Here is a 19,628-nt window from a genome sequence, read left to right as displayed (position 1 = left end):
TGCTTTACAAAATCAAAAGGAATGTGTTTAGAACCAAATTTATAACTGCCTCTTTCACCTTTATTGCCTTCAGGAGGAGGTGAGACAAATGAAGAAGTAGCTCCCTTTGGAACAATATCACTTTTTTCAAGGCTGTTAGAGTTTCCACAACCCTCTGGTTCAAGTATGTTCTTCTAAACACCTGCATCATGCGAATGATGTTTCGAGCTGTTGCATTCCTCCTTAATACAATCCTCACACTTCTGAGGTAGAGGACCTACAATGAAACTCCTTTTTGGAATTGTTTCAATGGCCTTCATGGCAGCTTTGGAACTCTCTCCATAAGACTGTCCATAGCCAAGACCCAAATACTTAGGCTTTTCCTCAACCATTATTGGCTCAACAATACCATGTGCATGTTTGCCCAATCCTTTTCCTTCATAGCCCATCTTGGACATTAGCTTGGAACCTATGCCTCTGGTATGTTTTTCAAAAGAACCAATATAAGCATTCTTAGAAGAATTTGAAGACAAACAGGAATGGTTTACCTATTCTTGAAGCTGATACGTGGCCAAGGCTTCTTTTGCAACAAAGAGTTGTGACTCCAACTCATGCATCCTTTTCAGGTTCATACTTGCAATATGAAGTTGCCTCTCCATTTCCTGCAATTTTCCAGAAATCATCTGCTTTTCTTCCTCCATGGAATTCAATTGCTCTCTAAATATGCTGCTCTTCCTTCCATCCTCATACATTTCTCTCACCATATCCATCATGGTGGACAGGTCTTGCTTCATGTCTCCACCAAAGGAACCTGTTAAGAAAGAAGAATTTGAGAACTCACTTGTAGATGTTTTCATTATACTAATGAACAAAAGAACTTCAAACAAGATTAATAAAGAGCTTATTCAGCAACCTTTTGCAACAAACCTTTTGTGCTTCAAGGATTGCCCTGAGGTCCTTTGGGATAGAAGAATGCCTTCAGCCCTTCTCCCTTCTTGTCCTTCTTGGATTGAGCTATCAATAGCTTTCCCTTCACCTCTGCAAACTCAAACAATAGTCAGTCTGCAACCAAGCATACAATCAATGAGGCAATCAATCTTTGACTGTCCAAAGACCTTTCAGACAAGCAATCTTTGCCCTGTCAATCAAGCATTCTGATACAACCTTCTTGAAGGTGGGGCTAACCAACCTTAGGCTATGATACCACCTGATCTGAAAATGGGGCTCTTAGGCTTCTTGTCTAACTTTCAAGAACCTCTCCCACTTCCAAAGCTTTAAATTTTCCAAAGTCTATTTGATAAACCAATGCGGAAATAAGAAATGCTTGAAAATATGGGTGTATGCTTGTATTTGTTTTCAGCTGATTATTAACTTTAAAATTTGTTGTTTGTGCTGATATGGGAAGGTACTTAAACTGATATATAAATGCATATAATAGTAGTTAAAGCAGTAGTAAAAACAAACACATAAGACAACAATATAATACAGAGTTCATCTTGATATCTTGGGCTACGTCTCCTTAAGCTCTAATCAACTCGATTAGGCTCTCTGGGATTATGGCTTCAATTCTTTTACAAGTGATACACTTAACTCGATTGGTTTACAGCCAAACCAATGGGCTTAGACTGCCATCTTACCCCTGGTTGTCCTTGTTCTGCAGACAAGTCTAGGCTTCTTTGGACTGGACTCCTTCTGTCAGTGCTCTGAGCTTCTCGAGCTTCTAGCTTCTTCGACTCCCTCATAATTCTGCCTTCATCTCTGGAACTCATTCTCTTGTCTTTGACACACTTCAGACAACCAGCCATAGCTCGATCATTCGATCTCCTACTGTGTTGTAACTTCACTACAGCCTCGTGGCTCTTAGAAGTCTATTAGAGCTCTCTGGCTTTGCGGCTCTGCCTCCAACCTCTGGTGGCTCTGCCTATTACAGTGAGCTCGGCTCTGGTTTCTCTACTGCCATGTCTGCTTACTGCTTCCTCAACTGCTCTCTCTTTTTCTATCTCTTTACTCTCTATCTATTCGTGGCTTGAAGCCAATCTGTCCCTTGACTGTTTCGCTTCCTCTTCCATCCCTTCACATCACCTGCCTCTACGTCATCACCACTGTGTAAAGTTTCACAAGGAGGTGGTCACTTGTCCTCTCACGAACTAAGTGCTAGCTCTTCCTCGATGGTTCGTTATTTTCGGTTACTTTGTGAAATGATTCATCTGCCAGGTTAGCGGTCAAATCAGACTTCAAAATTTTATGTGTTGTGGCTTATTTCTCCCTCCAGATCCGGTCTCCCATCAGGTGCAATCTCCTCCGTTAGATCTAGGGCCTCCAGATCCTACGATTATCGCTCTTATCGCGTGGGTGACTTTCTCGAATGTTAACCTGTGATGAGAGCGACATTCTTTCTCATCCGCCGGACACGCATCATTCACTGTATGGCATCGCTGGGTCCCCTGACAAACCCGCTTACCGCCTGAAACGCCTCCAATATTCCATCGGTTTTGGAGCGCGGGACCCGCCTGTCGTTTCAGTGCTTTTCCCATGGTTTTCAAGTTTTCCTTGTGACCGTGCACTCGGGGATTTTCCTTCTCGAGGGGTTTTGCCCAACAATGTGCATTAGAAACAGCCTCTGTTTCCTGATTTGGATTTCCAATGGCTAGTTTGCACCACTGTATAGTCTCCATGGGCCTCGGTCAGCGCGCTTTGACCGAAGGTCCTCGTTGCTCTGTGCTAACCATAAATTCTCATTGTTTAGAGGTTATTTCTGATAGGCTTCGACATCCACAAGACTTTAAACTTCGGTATGAGTTTTTACAGAGTTCGGGTAGCTTTAAGAGAGTTTAAGTATCCAATTCGGATCACCCAATCACCTTGACATAAGGTGATTTGAACGACATTGGTGACACAAATAGGGATGCAACCGGGAAACTGTTGCAACAGTTCGAGCAACAATATAAGCAGGCTTTGGGTGCCACTCAGACGGGTCTGCACGAGCTGTAGATCGAGGCGTCGCAGGTGCAGACTAGTGTGGGATGGAGCAACGCAACGTTAATAAGTTTGGCGCCTCGCACCTTAGAAGCAGTAGAGATGGTGTGCACACTAAATCCCCAAGCAAGAGCGCCTCCAGAGGGAGCACTAACTACAGAAGCCAAAGTTGACAGGGCCATTGTCAGCACACTCAAGGGTGTTGGACTCAATTTGGCTGCGCTTCCAGGTGAATCCCTTCACACCTTGCAGGATGGTGTGATCACGGAACTTCGGACCTGCGAACAGTGTGTGCTTCACTTTATCAGTGCGTGCTTAACATTATTGATCTCATTAAGGCCATCACAGATAAGAAAAAGCGCACGGCCAAGGTAGTCGTTGAGGCTTGTAGGTCTGTCCTAGAGCTGGACATTCCTGAAAATGAGTCAATGGATGTGCGAATTCAGAAGCTCGTTGTCGAAGTGCGCGAGGCAACAACAGAATTGGTGAAGGCTCAGTTTGACCTGAACCTTAAGATTGTGAATTGTAGATGAAGGCCCAGCCTTCAACTCTGCTAGCAGTTAGGGAGTAGCGCGAGGTAGCTATTAAAGATGTCTTGGCAGTAGTAGATAGCTCAGTAAAGGAGTGCACTATGCTCTTTGAGCATTTGCTCGAAGTAGTCATCTTCCTGTAAGAAGAGACTAATGTGCAGAGGCTAGAAACAAAGGCGTGGGAGTTGCAACAATGATACGACAAGGTTAAAGTGATGACATGCACCATCGCCATTACCCAAAGACTAGCAAAATTGTAGGAAGAAAAGGCGCTGAAAGAGAAAGTGGATGCAACACAACACAAGGAAGCAGTACTGAAGGCTCACTTGAAGCCTTGGCTCAACGATGCATATGTGCTTACAGCCAAAATCGAGGGTAAGTTGGCTAGTCTACAGGTGATGCAGCAGAAGGTATAGGTAGATAGCGCAGGGCCAGTGTCAAAGTAGTTGGTCGAGTAGATGAAGCAGCCTGAAACACAGTGCACAGCCGAAGTCGCAGTAATCCAAGTGGAGCTAGGAGGTCTTTGTGACAAGATCTCTGCGATAGCAGAGTGACTTGAGGGTGAGTCACCATGTTTGTGTTGGGGGCCTATTTGTAACGGGTTCCCCTCAGAGTCATTTTTGGGTTAAAAGCTTAATTTTTGGGGCAGAAGGCCCAAATTTTGTATAAAGAATATAAAGTCTCCACAATTTGTGGTTGCGAAGCGTGAAGATGTAAAGAATTACTAAGGGTTTTCGCCCTTCTTTTGTAGAATTCATGTCAGATTTAGAGATCTACCCATGGTTTGCGGACTGTGGGATTGTATAAAAATAAGTCCTAGTTAAGTCATAGTGGAGCGAGAGTCATTGATGAATTTGAAAAGGGCTAAGAGCGAGAGTCTTAGCATAGGAAAGAGGATTTGCAGCTAAGTGCACAGAAGCCTAGGGTCAAAGTCTGCAGCTGAGTGTGTGGACCCCTGTAGCTATGTGCACAGGGAGGTCAGACTCTGTACTAGAGATTTGAGTCATTAATAAAGAGAATTATTCTGAAATGACTGTGTATTTTATTTCTGCTAAATGCATATGATTATGTTATGTTGAGCACTGGGTTTATGTTTTAATGTTGTTATAATGTGTGAATCTATATGTTTCCCTCTGTTATATGAACACAAGTAAAGATATATGTTTACGTGAAGATAATCATAATTGCATGTTAAAGTTGCCAGATACTTAAGATAATTCGAATAATTATATAGTAAAGTAGTTACAAAGGCGCATAAGTGACTGAACCGCCTGTTAGGGTTGCGTGAAGAATGATCAGATACCTTTGCAGAGGATCACGGGACGACTACGAGAAGTATATCGATAAGCCCTAAAAGGCTTATCAATCTGCACGAGGACGTGGGTGAAGGTATAAAACTAAGATCACATCCATCTCAGGGTGGGGAAACTTGGTTCCTACATCCCCCCATACTGCTCCGAGTGAGACTTCAGTCTACGCTCTGCGGATTGATGTCGAAAGGGCTAGTAGTGTAGGGGTTTTCTTTCCTGACTAACATTGAACCTGGGTCAGGGCCCATCAAGCCAACAACATGTAAGACCTCTGATTCAGGCTTTCTCATTTAGATTTTTCCCTTTCCCTATTTCTACTAGTTGGATAAGCTTGAATGCACTGAGCATAAGACTGATTACAGGCATGGGGTTTCCTAGTTTGGACACAAGTTCATGGTTTGACTAGAGCTTCCCTTACAGATGGATCGTATTTTTCGTCGACGCTTCATCGACCAAAATTTACAACAAATCACGGAGAAGATGGACACAGGACTAGCCAAGCATTGTAGTGTCACAAGGCTCTTGAACTTTAGCCATATACTTATTCAAAAACCAAAACATAGTGCAGGACAACACTTATTTACAAATGAAATGAAAAGACATAAAATCAAATCAAAGTGAAGCAAAGAAAAACAACAAAGAAAAAAAATAGAATAGGCAATAACAGACTATGTACATAGTGCGGGGCGCGGTGCTAGATCATTGAAGATAATGTTTTAAGTCTTGTCCATTGACAGGAAGGTTGTCAATCCTCCCTTCAAGTGATTGAAGACAGTATTTGTGTTAGCCAAGATTCTCGTGAACTGTGAAAGGAACAATCCACAGGGACTGGAACTTTGTGTGTTCGCCTTTGTTCTCATGGGGTTTGTCCCACTTCAAGACTAAGTCACCCACACTGAAGTTGGTGGTCCCTGCAGACTTTTTGTCCAACCATCTCTTGATACAGTTCTGGTGGAGTGAAATTTTTTTTTTCGCTTTCATTCGTTCTTCCTATAACTTGTGTAGTGTGTCCATCCTACCCTGAACTAATAAACACGGGTTGCCTTGGGATTCTTGGGATAATTGGAGAGTAAGAAAGTAGATGTTCGACGGGAGAATGTCTTCTTTCCCATATACCAAGAATTATGGAGATGTGTTCAGAGAGGGTTTTGGTGTGATGCAGTCATCCCATAGAGAATTCACCAGAGCGGAGTGCTAGTTTCACTGTTCAGAGTAAATGGTATTTTTTATGATATAAATGAGGTTTTTGTTCGTGGATTCAACAGGACAATTTCCTTGCGTGTAGTAGTTAGAAAAATGTTTTAGCACAATACCATATTGGAATGAAAAATCATAAATCTTCAACGAAGAGAAGTAATTTTCATTGTCAAAACCAAGTGATACATGAACGCCAAACCTCGAGATGATGTTCTGTTGTAGGAAGCTGATGACTTCCTGGTCATTCACTTGTTTGATTGGAACTACTTTTGTCCCCTGAGAGAAGTAATTTGTAGTAGTCAAGATGTAGAGGTTCTACTTTGATGAATGTGGGAAAATCTCCCCAATAATGTCCAAGCCCCATTGTTGGAAAGGTTTGTTCACTGCAACAGGCTGCGGCGGTGTTGCTGACCTTTGAGTTCTGTCGGCGCATTGCTAATAGAACGATAACTTGTGGGCATATGCGTGTGCATATTTGAACAACGTAGGCTAGTAGAAACTGGCTCTCATGACTTTATGCATTGTTGTTTTACCCGTGAAGTGACCCCCAGCTGATCCGTCATGCAGATCATGTAACACTGCCTATGAATCTTGCTCCTCTAGGAACCTGAGAAAAACACCATTGTTGTGCTTTTTGTAAAGCACTCCGTGCACCAACTAGTAAGGTAAGGCTTTGAGTCAGAGCCCCCTCTTCTGCTACATGGAGAAGTGAGAGGGAATGGTGTTGTGTTCAAGGTACTGACACCCTTCTTCATACCAAGAGTTACCATGCAAAGTGGGGGGTGCTTGCTCTACATTGTACATATCAATTTCTAGCTCCCATCCACCGAGCTCTTCTTCTTATTATGTGTGCATTGCCTCCGTTTCCAGTCTGTAGAGACTGTGACCCTTGATGGTGTGAATTGGATTGATGTCAATATCATATTATTATAGTCCAGTCATCTAGTTCACATGTCTTTCACCTAGCTCTTGTTGAACAAGCATCGATCTGACTATTGGGTGTGACACAAAGACTACTCAATGTTTTTTAGCAGTTAGGGTCTGAAATGTTTCACCGCTTTCTATACTGCATATGATTTCTTATCCATAGTGGGGTATGTTGGAAATAATATTGAGAGGGGGGGTGAATCAGTATTATCAAATTCTTTTAATAAAACTTCCTTATTTATACTTTGAATTATTTTTGTATGTCAGTACCATAAAATAATGAGCATGAACAAGAAAAACAGATAGTCACACCAAAGAACACCAGATATAAGGTGGAAACCCAATGTGGGTGAAAACCACCTGCTGCAATATGTCTCTATCTTCTTTCAAATTAGAAACTCCTTTTACAATGATTTTGTACTGGTGCAGTCCTTTACCAGTACGCAGGCTGCAACCTGCAGAGAGCTACAACTCTCTCTCGTTTTCCAGTCTCTCCTGGAAGGGAGCTACAACCCCCTACTTCTTTTCTTTCAAGGATCACTTTTCATAAATTTTCAAACTGGATCCATGAACATCAAATGATCATCAAGTACAAGTAATCACCTAGTCAACTGCAGTAACTAGATCAATAGTAACAGTAGACTAAACCCAGAACACCTTATCAACAGAGAAAAGTCAGTCAAATAAATGCCTTAAGACAGATACGCAATTTTTCTTTATCTGGCATGCGTTGCTACGCACTTCACCTTCTACACCTCTGCGTATCCCCGCAGAGAGCCTTGAGCTGCACTGCGTATCCACGCACTGTTCCTTTAAACTCGCCGCATACCTTCACTGTGCCCACGCACCCACTGCTTCTATCGCGCCGCGTACTACTACTGTGGCAACACACTCTCAGATGCTATCGCGCCGTGTATCTACGCACCTGCGGCTTCTGTAGTGCCGCGTACTTTCACTGTGCCTACGCACCTGAACCTCTGTTGCGCTGCGTACCCACGCACTGCGCCTTCTTCTGCTCTGCGTACCCACGCACTTGCACTGTTAATCACCTGCGTACCTCTGATTAGGGTCGAATTGGCAGTCCCCCAGTGTGCCACAGATAGTCAGATGCCCAGATCTGATCATGCGCCCGAGAGATCACACTTCATAGATTCACTTTCAACTTCACTTTTATATGGATCAAGCTTTTAAACCGATAACCCAATATTTCAGATCTTAAGATATTCAATTTGCAAAAGATACCTTAGCCAAGTGATCTCCTTCCCTATTTATAGTCAAGCCCTTATTCACACCATGGGACAAAACCATCAATAACCAATACAAGGGATCCAAACCGGGGCAAAATTAGATCCTATACCATGGGCCAAAACCATAGAATCGAGAATGGCGGGCTAAATACCACGGTCCAGACATAAGAAACCCCACGTGGGCGCACTTCTCTGCCTTGAAGTGAGTGAGCTGGGGGTACGCACCTCATGAACGGGTAACCTGCGGGTATGAACGCACTTCCTGGCCGGCGTACCTGCGGTACCTCTTAATTTCCAACATTTTGAGAGCCTGATCAGAGCATTGCCACTTGAGGGTGTTGCCATCAAGTACAACATTTGTAACATAGAGCCATACCAGAATCATAATGCCAACAATCTCCCCCTTTGGACTTGATGGCAACCTCAAGATCCTCAACGTCATTCTCCCCCTTTGACATCAAGGGCAAAGGGTTATGCTCCCCCTAAGAACATGCTCCCCCTGACTATAAACCAGATCTGCAAAGAAGAACCATAATCCACCAAACACCATAAATGACCATGAAAGAGATAGAGCAATATTCAGACCAGCATCCATGATCTCCTTTTGTACGTCCTCCATAATGCCAACAATGCATTATATGCTCCCCCTGAACCTGTGCCATTCGATCTTCGACCAATCCGCAACCTAGCACATGTACGCATATGCCCCAGATGAGCCTTGCGTACAACCAACCATCAGAAGAGATTCAACAACAGGATGATGCATCAACAACCCCCAGCTTTTGCCTGAGGTATTCAAAGGTATCCCTGGGCAATGGTTTGGTGAGTATATCAACAACTTGTTCCTTAGAACGAACATATTCCAACTTGACCTTTTGTTCAAGTACTTGTTCCCGGAGAAAATGATACTTGATCAGTATGTGCTTGGTCTTTGAATGCATGACTGGGTTCTTTGAAATGGTAATTGCACTTGTATTATCACATAAGATGGAGATGGGTGGTATACAAGTGATTTGAAAATCCTGCAAGGTCTGCATCATCCAAAGGAGTTGAGTGCAGCAAGATGCAGCAGCAACATATTCCGCTTCAGCTGTAGACAAGGCAATCGAACTCTGTTTCTTGCTGAACCAAGATACTAATCTGGAACCCATAAAGAATGCACCACCACTTGTGCTCTTCCTGTCATCCACGCTTCCGGCCCAATCTACATCTCTATAAGCATGAAGTGTGAGATCTGTATCTCTAGGATACCATAAGCCATAGTTTTGAGTTCCTTGAAGATATTTGAAGATTCTCTTTATTGCCTGAAGATGAGTTTCCTTTGGATTTGCCTGAAATCTTCCAACTATTCCTACTGCATGCATTATGTCTGGTCGGGTACCTGTCAAATAAAGTAGACTTCCAATCATAGATCTGTAGGTTGGTTGATGCACTGCTGCTGATTCATCATTTGCACTGAGGTTACATCCTGTGACCATGGGTGTACATACTGGTTTTGCATCTTCCATGCCATATTTCTTCAAAATCTACTTGAGATACTTGGTTAGAGACAAAAAGATCCCTCCTTCTTTTTGTTGGATTTGCAAACCAAGAAAGTATGTCAGTTCTCCCAGCAAGGACATTTCGAATTCTTTCTACATTACCAAGGCAAAGCTTTGACTCATAGCTTCTTCATTGCTTCCAAAGATAATGTCATCTACATACACAACAAGTATTAACAATTTGTCATTTTCAACTTTTATATAAAGATTGCTATCTGCTGATCCTTTTGAAAAACCTTGTTGATGAAGATATTTGTCCAAACGATAGTACCAAGCCCTTGGAGCTTGTTTGAGACCATAGAGAGCCTTTTTCAATCTGCATACAAGATTTGGATCATTTCCAAGAATGAAACCATCTGGCTGCTCAATGTATACTTCTTCTTCCAAGTCTCCATTCAGAAAGGCTGATTTCAGGTCCATTTGAAATACTTTGAAGTTTTGAAAGCTTGAGAGAGCAACAAAACATTCGGATGGCCTCAAGTCTTGCAACAGGAGCAAAAGTTTCTTCAAAATCTATTCCTTCTTGCTGTGCATACCCTTTACAAACAAGTCTAGCCTTGTTTCTAATTACTTCTCCATTTTCATTCAATTTATTTTTGAAGACCCATTTTGTCCCTATAACATTCTTATCCTTTGGTCTAGGAACCAACACCCAAGTGTTGTTCTTTTTTATCTGCTCAAGTTCTTCATCCATTGCTTTGACCCAACATTCATCTTTGCATGCCTCTTTCACATTTTGTGGTTCAGTGGAAGAGATGCCAAATAGCTTGAAGCTTCTGCAATTGTTCTTCTTGTTTGTACACCTGCTTCTTTCTGTCCCAAAGTCTGAGATTCTGGATGATTCTTCTGAACATATCTGGATGGAGTCTTCTCTTCTATCCTTATCTGCTCCTCTAGTTCTTCTTGAGGTTCTTCTTCTTCATCATTCTGTCTTTGAGGGTAGTCTTCATCTTCTTCGATATCTTCATGATTTACTTGCCTAGGAATGTATCCCTTCTCATCAACCACTACATCAATGTTGTCAACAATTCTTCCAAGTCTTTTATTGTAGCACTTGTATGCTTTGCTTTGTGGAGAATAACCAGGAAGAATGCCTTCATCTACTCTAGGTTCAAGTTTGCCAAGTTTCTCATCAGTATTCTTAATATAGCATTTTCTCCTAAAGATTTGGAAGTGCTTTACCGAAGGAGTCTCACCATACCAGAGCTCATGAGGGGTTTAAGTTCTGTTCACCCGGACATTTGTTTTGTTGAGAATAAAAACCATAGCATATGCAGCTTCACCCCAGAAAGTTGCGGGAGTTCCAGACTCATCAAGCATAGCACGAGCCATTTGTTGGACTGTTCTGTTCATTCTTTCCACCACTCCATTTTGCTGAGGAGTTCTAGCTCTAGAGAATTCTCTTCTTATCCCATGTTCTTCACAGAAATCGAAAAATTCATTTCAGGTAAACTCCCCACCTCTGTCGGATCTGAGGCACTTAATTTTGTATCCTGATTCATTTTCAACCAAGGCTTTAAAGGATTTGAATTTTTCGAATGCTTCATCTTTGTGCTTCATAAGTCTTAACCAGACAAACCTGGAGAAATCATCAATGAATAATATCAAGTATTCTTCTCCTCGAGGTGTCCTTTTCCTGAATGGTCCACATACATCTGTATGCACAAGCTCAAGAGGCATGCTAGCTGATCCTTCCTTCTCTGGAAAGTTAGTTCTGGTTTGCTTTCCAAACTGACATGATTTGCATATGGTGTTGTCTGGAATTTTGATATCTGGAAGACCGCGAACTGCCTGATATTTGCATGCTTTCCTTATTTGTGAAAAGCTTATATGCCCCAACCTTCGGTGCCATAACCAGTGTTCATCATCCTTTCTTAGATAGCATTGTTGTTGTCCTTATTCAAATATGTATAGATTATTTGGAGTTATTTCACCTTTGATCACCGTTTTACCTGTATCAAGATCACGAACAAGACATCCATTTGATCTAAATATCACCTCGGTTCCTTGATCACACATCTGGCTGACACTCAGAAGATTATGCTTCAATCCATCAACATACAAAACATTTCCAGCTTTGACCTTTTCTTTTAACTGAGCAGTGCCTTTTCCCTTTATAGTTGCAGGAGTATCATTTCCAAAAGAAACTTTCTTTCCCTTTTCTAAAGCAGAATATGATTCAAATTTTTCTTTATCACCTGTCATATGCTTCGAACATCCACTGTCAATGTACCATAGATTTTCCTGTCCCTCTGCATAAAATGTTATCCCACATCTTTCTGTTTGTGGTTCCTTTATTCTCCATGTTTTGGTGCTTGAGGCTTGTTCCTTTGTCTGCTGAAACCTGCTCCTGCATTCAGAATCTTCATGACCAAAGTTATTGCAAATAGAACATTCAACTTCATTTTCAAGAGCCGAAAAGTTGTTATAGGTCCTTTTTGTAATCCCGGTCATACTTCTTTGTTTTTGAGCTTCTCTAGTCATGATTGTTTTTTATGCAACACATTGAGCTGCTTTGTGACCAAAGTTATGGCAAGAGAAGCATTTTCCATTGAAGAAACTTCTGCGGTTATTAAATCTTCCGGCCAAATGATTGTAATTTCTATTGTCATCCATTCTTGAAGCAAATTGAGAGGATTTTACCTGTGGCTGGTTGTAGCTTTTGTTCATCCTTAGGACGGATTGCCCCTGGTTTACCTGATAGTCTTTGTTTGATGTAATTCGTCCCTGCTTTACCTAGTGATCTTCATTGTGCTTTTGCTCATTCCTTCTTGCTGCATCAAGATAACTCTTTGAGGTGGATGGTTGAGAAGTTTCTCCATTATAGCCCAGACCTGTCTTGTTTAGAGGAGAACGTTGTACATTGATGATCTCATCCAGAGTTTCAGATCCTTTGACAAACTTAATATTAATAGCCTTTGTTTTCTCAATCTCTTTTCTAAGACCAACAATTTCACCTTCTAACTTTTCAAGATATTTTTCTTTTTCATAAATATGAGATTGTAGGGTATCAATGATCATATTATTTTCTTCTATACATGTCTTGAGTCTAGAAATTTCTTCATAAAAGCTATCCACATCTATAGCATCCATGTAATCATCATTTTCAAATGCCATTAAAAGTTTATAGTCATTACCTCGTTCATCTTCATCACTATTTGATAGACCATCACTATCTTCATGAGTGTAGTAGCTTTTCTTATTTGCATTCTGTTTCTTGTTCCATCTAGCAGGTTCCTTTCTTTTCTCAATCTTATCCTTATGCAGACATTTCGCAGCATAATGACCTACTCTTCCACAAGAAAAACATTTAAAAGGTAACTTACCTCTAAACCTTCCAGTACCCCGTTGAATATTTCTGACAAAATTTGATTCTTCTTCTTCTTCTGGTATGTGACTTGCTTCATAGTAGTCTCCTTTGCCTTAAGCTTTGAAAGCAGCTTCTCTCCTGTCTGATGGACCTCCCTTTCTCATTTCATAAGCAGTTAGAATTCCGTGTAGCTGAGACATAGTAAGAGTTCGTAGATTTTCCTTTTCTTCTATTGCAGATACTTTAGATTCAAACTTGGGGGACAATGATCTTAAAACTTTTTCAACCACAATAGCCTCTTTTATTTCTTCACCCAAGTTTTTCATGCAATTAAAAATCTCGTCTACCCGAAGAAAATAGTTAGCCACACTTTCATCATTATACATTCTGAGATTCTCATACTGAATCCTGAGGGTTTGAAGTTTAGCACGCTTTACCTGTTCATCTCCTTCGTAGCTCAAGACAATCTTGTCCCATATTTCCTTTGCGGATTTATATTGCATAACCTTTACGAGTTCTGTTTGAGATAAGCATCCCAGCAGAGTATTGACTGCTTTAGCATTTGTTTCATATTTCTTCTTCTCGGTCGAATCTGTAGGAGTAGCTGAAGGAAAAGTGTAGCCTGTATCTATGATATCCCAAACTTCTGTACCAAGAGATTGAAGATAGGCAGTAACTCTTACCTTCCAATAATTGAAGTTTGTCCCATCAAAAATTGGTGGCCTGATTGATGCTTCCCTCTCGTAATTGCTCATGATGAATGATCTTCCTTCAAGCGATCAAGCTTCTCTGAAGGACCTGCTCTGATACCAATTGTTGGAAATAATACTGAGAGGGGGGGTGAATCAGTATTATCAAATTCTTTTAATAAAACTTCCTTATTTATACTTTGAATTATTTTTGTATGTCAGTACCATAAAATAATGAGCATGAACAAGAAAAACAGATAGTCACACCAAAGAACACCAGATATAAGGTGGAAACCCAATGTGGGTGAAAACCACCTGCTGCAATATGTCTCTATCTTCTTTCAAATTAGAAACTCCTTTTACAATGATTTTGTACTGGTGCAGTCCTTTACCAGTACGCAGGCTGCAACCTGCAGAGAGCTACAACTCTCTCTCGTTTTCCAGTCTCTCCTGGAAGGGAGCTACAACCCCCTACTTCTTTTCTTTCAAGGATCACTTTTCATAAATTTTCAAACTGGATCCATGAACATCAAGTACAAGTAATCACCTAGTCAACTGCAGTAACCAGATCAATAGTAACAGTAGACTAAACCCAGAACACCTTATCAACAGAGAAAAGTCAGTCAAATAAATGCCTTAAGACAGATACGCAATTTTTCTTTATCTGGCATGCGTTGCTACGCACTTCACCTTCTGCACCTCTGCGTATCCCCGCAGAGAGCCTTGAGCTGCACTGCGTATCCACGCACTGTTCCTTTAAACGCGCCGCGTACCTTCACTGTGCCCACGCACCCACTGCTTCTATCGCGCCGCGTACTACTACTGTGGCCACACACTCTCAGATGCTATCGCGTCGCGTATCTACGCACCTACGGCTTCTGTAGCGCCGCGTACTTTCACTGTGCCTACGCACCTGAACCTCTGTCGCGCTGCGTACCCACACACTGTGCCTTCTTCTGCTCTGCGTACCCACACACTGCGCCTTCTTCTGCTCTGTGTACCCACGCACTTGCACTGTTAATCACCTGTGTACCTCTGATTAGGGCCGAATTGGCAGTCCCCCAGTGTGCCACAGATAGTCAGATGCCCAGATCTGATCATGCGCCCGAGAGATCACACTTCATAGATTCACTTTCAACTTCACTTTTATATGGATCAAGCTTTTAAACCGATAACCCAATATTTCAGATCTTAAGATATTCAATTTGCAAAAGATACCTTAGCCAAGTGATCTCCTTCCCTATTTATAGTCAAGCCCTTATTCACACCATGGGACAAAACCATCAATAACCAATACAAGGGATCCAAACCGGGGCAAAATTAGATCCTATACCACGGGCTAAATACCACGGGCCAGACATAAGAAACCCCACGTGGGCGCGCTTCTCTGCCTTGAAGTGAGTGAGCTGGGGGTACGCACCTCATGAACGGGTAACCTGCGGGTATGAACACACTTCCTGGCAGGCGTACCTGCGGGTACGCATCTTCTGAAACATTCACCTGCGTACCTCTTAATTTCCAACATTTTGAGAGCCTGATCAGAGCATTGCCACTTGAGGGTGTTGCCATCAAGTACAACATTTGTAACATAGAGCCATACCAGAATCATAATGCCAACAGGGTAGTTAAGTTCGGGTCTCTTAAATCTCATGCTCATGAAGGAGATGGGACAATTGTTGTTCATCTCATTCTTCTGAATGAGCATTGTAGCGAGTGAAGTGTCGGAAGAAAAAGTGAAAAGCAAGAAATATTTGTTGAAATTTGGGTTGTATAGCACAGGTGTGTCTACTATATCCTTCTTGATAAGGGTGAACGTGTCATTTTACCTCTTTCCCCAAATTTACACTGCATCCTTGTTGATCATCTCTTGGATGGGTTTGACAATGTGCACATAATCTGAGATGAAATTACGGAGGAAGTTGATCTTCCCCAAGAAGTACTGCATGGCTTTCTTGTTTACTGGGTAAGGAATCTGCGTGACAGTCCGAACTCGATCTGGATCTACCTTGATCCCACTCTTGGCAATGATGTGCCCAAGGAGGTTCCCCTCAGACACTGCAAAGCTTCTCTTCTTGGGATTCAAGGATATCTTGTACTTTCAACATCACTCAAAGATATTCTTGAGATGGTGCAAGTGGTATGCCTGTTTTCTAGAGAAGACTATCACATCATCAAGGTAAACTACCACGCTCTGTTTGATGATCCCATGGAAGGCAATGTCCATTGCACGCTGAAATGTTGCGCCTCCGTTTACCAGCCCAAATGAAATTCTTTGATAAGCGAATGTACCACACTTGGTATGAAATGTAGCTTTCAGTCTGTCAGGGTCTGCTACCAGAACCTAGTTATATCCTAAAAAATTATCTAGCAAAGAAAACATTTCTGTTATAGATACTGTCTGGAAGATGCGTTTTATGGACGACACTTGGTAGTTGTCTTTGTCTGAGGCATGTTTAAGGTTATGAAAATCTATGAACAGGTGGATCTCCCCAAACTTCTTTCTCATAGGAACTAAATTTCAAACCCAAGTAGAATGACAGAGCTTGTAAATGATCCGAGCATCCAACAACTTAGTTAGTTCTTTCTATACAAAGGGTTCAAGTGATGGATATAATTTTTTGAGCTTCTGCTAAAATGGCTTGGCCCCTTCTTTGATCAGGATAATGTTTTTGGGTTTGTGTTATATCCTTTCCAAAACTACCCCACGTGAGGGGGGCTCATAGAGGGGCTAGAAGCGCCCCTATATGTTGCGCTAGGCGCAATGCCTCGAGATTTTTTTTTTGTACCCTATATTAGATGGGAAGACATACCTATGGTTTTGTGCATGGATTTCAGACATGGTTTTGGGCATGATTGTTTTATGTCCATGACATTTTGTAGATTCATTCAAGGGAACTACGGTTATGTTCTAATCCAAGGTTAATGGATGCTTCGGTATCTATATATATGTATTGTAACATTGAAAAGAATATAATGAAAAATTGATCTGGTAGTCCCAGTTTTGGGATCCAGGGGAAAATATTTGTGTATATTTGTTTTATGTTTTATGCACTCGCCATTGTTTATTTTTTGTTTTTTAGAATTTGTATGCAAGTAATTTTTGTACAGGGTTAAAGCCTACATTTGGTATCAGAGTTATTTTGTCTTGAAGGGGACGCCTTTGCTGTTGAGGGCTTTTTCTTGGGCCTATGGTAGACCCTGTTCAGTGGGATATTTGTGGGATCGATTCTTGTGGTGAATGAATATGGCAAGTAGTGGAAAGATAGAGATCGAGAAATTTAATGGTCAAAGTTTTGAGTTGTAGAAACTGAAGATGGAGGATCTGCTCTTGGATAAAGACCAGTGGATCACAGTAGATCCGAGTATTAAAACAACAACAATGTCAATTGAAGACTAAGAAAAGTTGGATTGGAAGGCAAAGAGCACAATACAATTGCGTGTCTTAGATTCATTCTTACTGTCTGTATCAGGGGAAGCTTCGGTGAAGTATTTATCAGACAAGTTAGGGACTTTGTACCAATCTAAGTCTCTGGTGAATTAAATGTTCCTAAGGAAAAATATGTATAACCTGAGCATGAAATATGGAGACTCAGTGATAGAGCATCTGAATTCCTTTAACACTATGGTAAGCCAATTATTATTTGTTGATATTAAAATTTAAGATGAAGATAAGTTCATCATTTGTGTTCTCTACCAGATTCATGGGATAGTCTGGTTGTTGCAATAGGTAGCAATGCAACTACCTTGCAATTTGATGAAATAGTATAATCCTTGCTATCAGAGGAAATGAGACGAAAATATATGGAGGGCCAGAATGGTGATGCCTTGCATGTACGAGGATGGTCCCAGAACATAAATAAAAATAAGTCCTTGAGTGGGAGATCTAAATCAGGAGGGATATCTAGATCTCCAAGAAAACCTATAAAGGTGTGCTAGAAATGCGGAAAGGAAGGGCACTTCAAAAGGGACTGTAAATCTAAATCTCCTGATAAAGGAAAGGGATCTGATGATGCTCCTTCCACAGAGGTGAAAACCACCTTATTTGAAGGTGGGGATGTGTACTTGGCTTCATCTTCAAGTACACATGTAGATCATGAGGCATGGTTGATTGACTCAGGTGCATCCTTTCACATCACTCCCCATAGAGAGTGGTTCTATGAGTATGAGAAATATGATGGCGGTGATGTCTTCTTAGGGGATGATAGGAAGGATATAATCATTGGTCGTGGAAAAGTCAAGTTGAAATTGCAAGGTGGAAGGATTAGAACACTTCTATGTATTCTGCATATTCTTGCATTTTCCAAAAATCTTATTTCTATAAGCAAGTTGGATGATGCAGGTGTAAAAACAATGTTGAATAAAGATACCTGCAAGATGATTCGGGGAGCACTGGTATTGATGTGGGGGGTTCAAATTGGAACTCTGTATAAGCTTCAGGGTAGCACTACTATTGATTGGTGCAACAGTTTTGTAGTTTTTAGATAGGAGGAATGACCTGTTGTAGAGTTTTAGTGAACCCAACGTTTCGGACTACCAAGTGAGTCCATCATCAGGGGATGCGTCAATAGATATTCTTCATATCTTAATGAAAGTGGAGCAGAAAATATAGTGGTCTCTGGAGAAAAGACCATGTCATGGCATCAAAGGCTTGGACATATTGGAGAGAAGGTCCTTCGAATACTTCATGGTAATGGTATGGTATAAGTTATGTCTAATTTCTCTCTGGATTTTGATTTCTATGAAAATTGTGTATATGGGAAGAAAAATTGGGTGAGTTTCCCCTCTGGTGCTAAGAGGGTGAAACATATATTAGGGCTTGTGCACAGTGACACATTTGGACCTGTGTCAGTTCCATCACTAGGTAAGTTTGTGTACTATGTATCATTTATAGATGAATTCTCAAGGAATACATGGATATATTTCCTCAGGAAGAAACCTGAAGTCTTTAACAGGTTTAAAGAATTTAAGGCTCTGGTGGAAAACTAGATAGAGAAGAAGATAAAGGTTCTTAGGACAGATAATGGTGGAGAGTTTTGCAAGAAGGAATTTAAAGAGTTCTGTAAGAAGTGTGGTATAACACGCCATAATAATACTCCATAAACACCTTAGAAAAATAGAGTTTCAGAAAGAATGAACAATATGTTGATGGAAAAGGAAAGAAGCATGATCAGTGGTGTCGGGTTAGGACAAGAATTTTGGGCAGAGGTGGTGGAGACTGCATGTTACACGGTCAACAGATCACCTTCATCAACATTGGAAGATAAGAATCCACAAGAGGTATGGACTGGAAAGAAACCTTCTCTTTCACATCAGAGGGTATTTGGATGTGATGCATATGTACATGTTTCAAAGGAGAAAAGAACAAAGTTGGATATTAAATATGAAAGGTGCATGTTTATTGGGTATAGGGATGGTTTAAAAGGTTATAAGCTTTGGAACCCAGAAACAAGGAAGGTTATGTACAACCGAGATGTGGTGTTTAGAGAGGTGAAAAATGTTATTAAACATGAAGTCCTACCAAAGGAACATGAGAATATAGAGTTTGAGCTAAAGGAGGAAGAATTGGACTCTACAGCAGAAGAGGAATTAGAATATGAAGAGCCACAAACTCCAGTTGTGAGAATATCAGTTAGAGAAAGAAGGCAACGAGAAAGGTATAGTCTGTTCGATTTCTGTTCAAATTTTGCTTTATCTATTATTGATGATGATCCTAGAAATGAGAGGCGAGTAGTAGATTCAGAGGATAGAAAACTCTGGAGAGATGCCATGATTGATGAAATGGAATCTTTGCATAAAAATGAGGCTTGGGATCTGGTGGAGTTTTCAGCTCGAAGGAAACCCATTGGTAGAAAATGGGTGTTTAAGAAGAATATGAATGCAGAAGGCAAGGTGGAGATATAAAAAGCTCGGTTGGTAGCAAAA

At 41.2% G+C, this 19,628-nt stretch overlaps 1 pseudogene; it reads left to right on the top strand.

The window, feature by feature from the left end:
• Positions 1–3,057: 3,057 nt before the first annotated feature.
• LOC149199505 (protein EDS1B-like) overlaps positions 3,058–19,628 on the top strand; it is a 28,965-nt pseudogene continuing 12,394 nt past the window's right edge.

The sequence above is a fragment of the Pinus tabuliformis genome, chromosome 2_1, assembly GCF_031772625.1.
Source record: "Pinus tabuliformis cultivar Carrire ecotype Pingquan chromosome 2_1, CPIR1, whole genome shotgun sequence".
In the NCBI taxonomy this organism is placed as follows: Eukaryota; Viridiplantae; Streptophyta; class Pinopsida; order Pinales; family Pinaceae; genus Pinus; species Pinus tabuliformis.
Note: the sequence above shows the minus strand (reverse complement) of the source record. Positions and strands in the feature narration are given on the sequence as shown.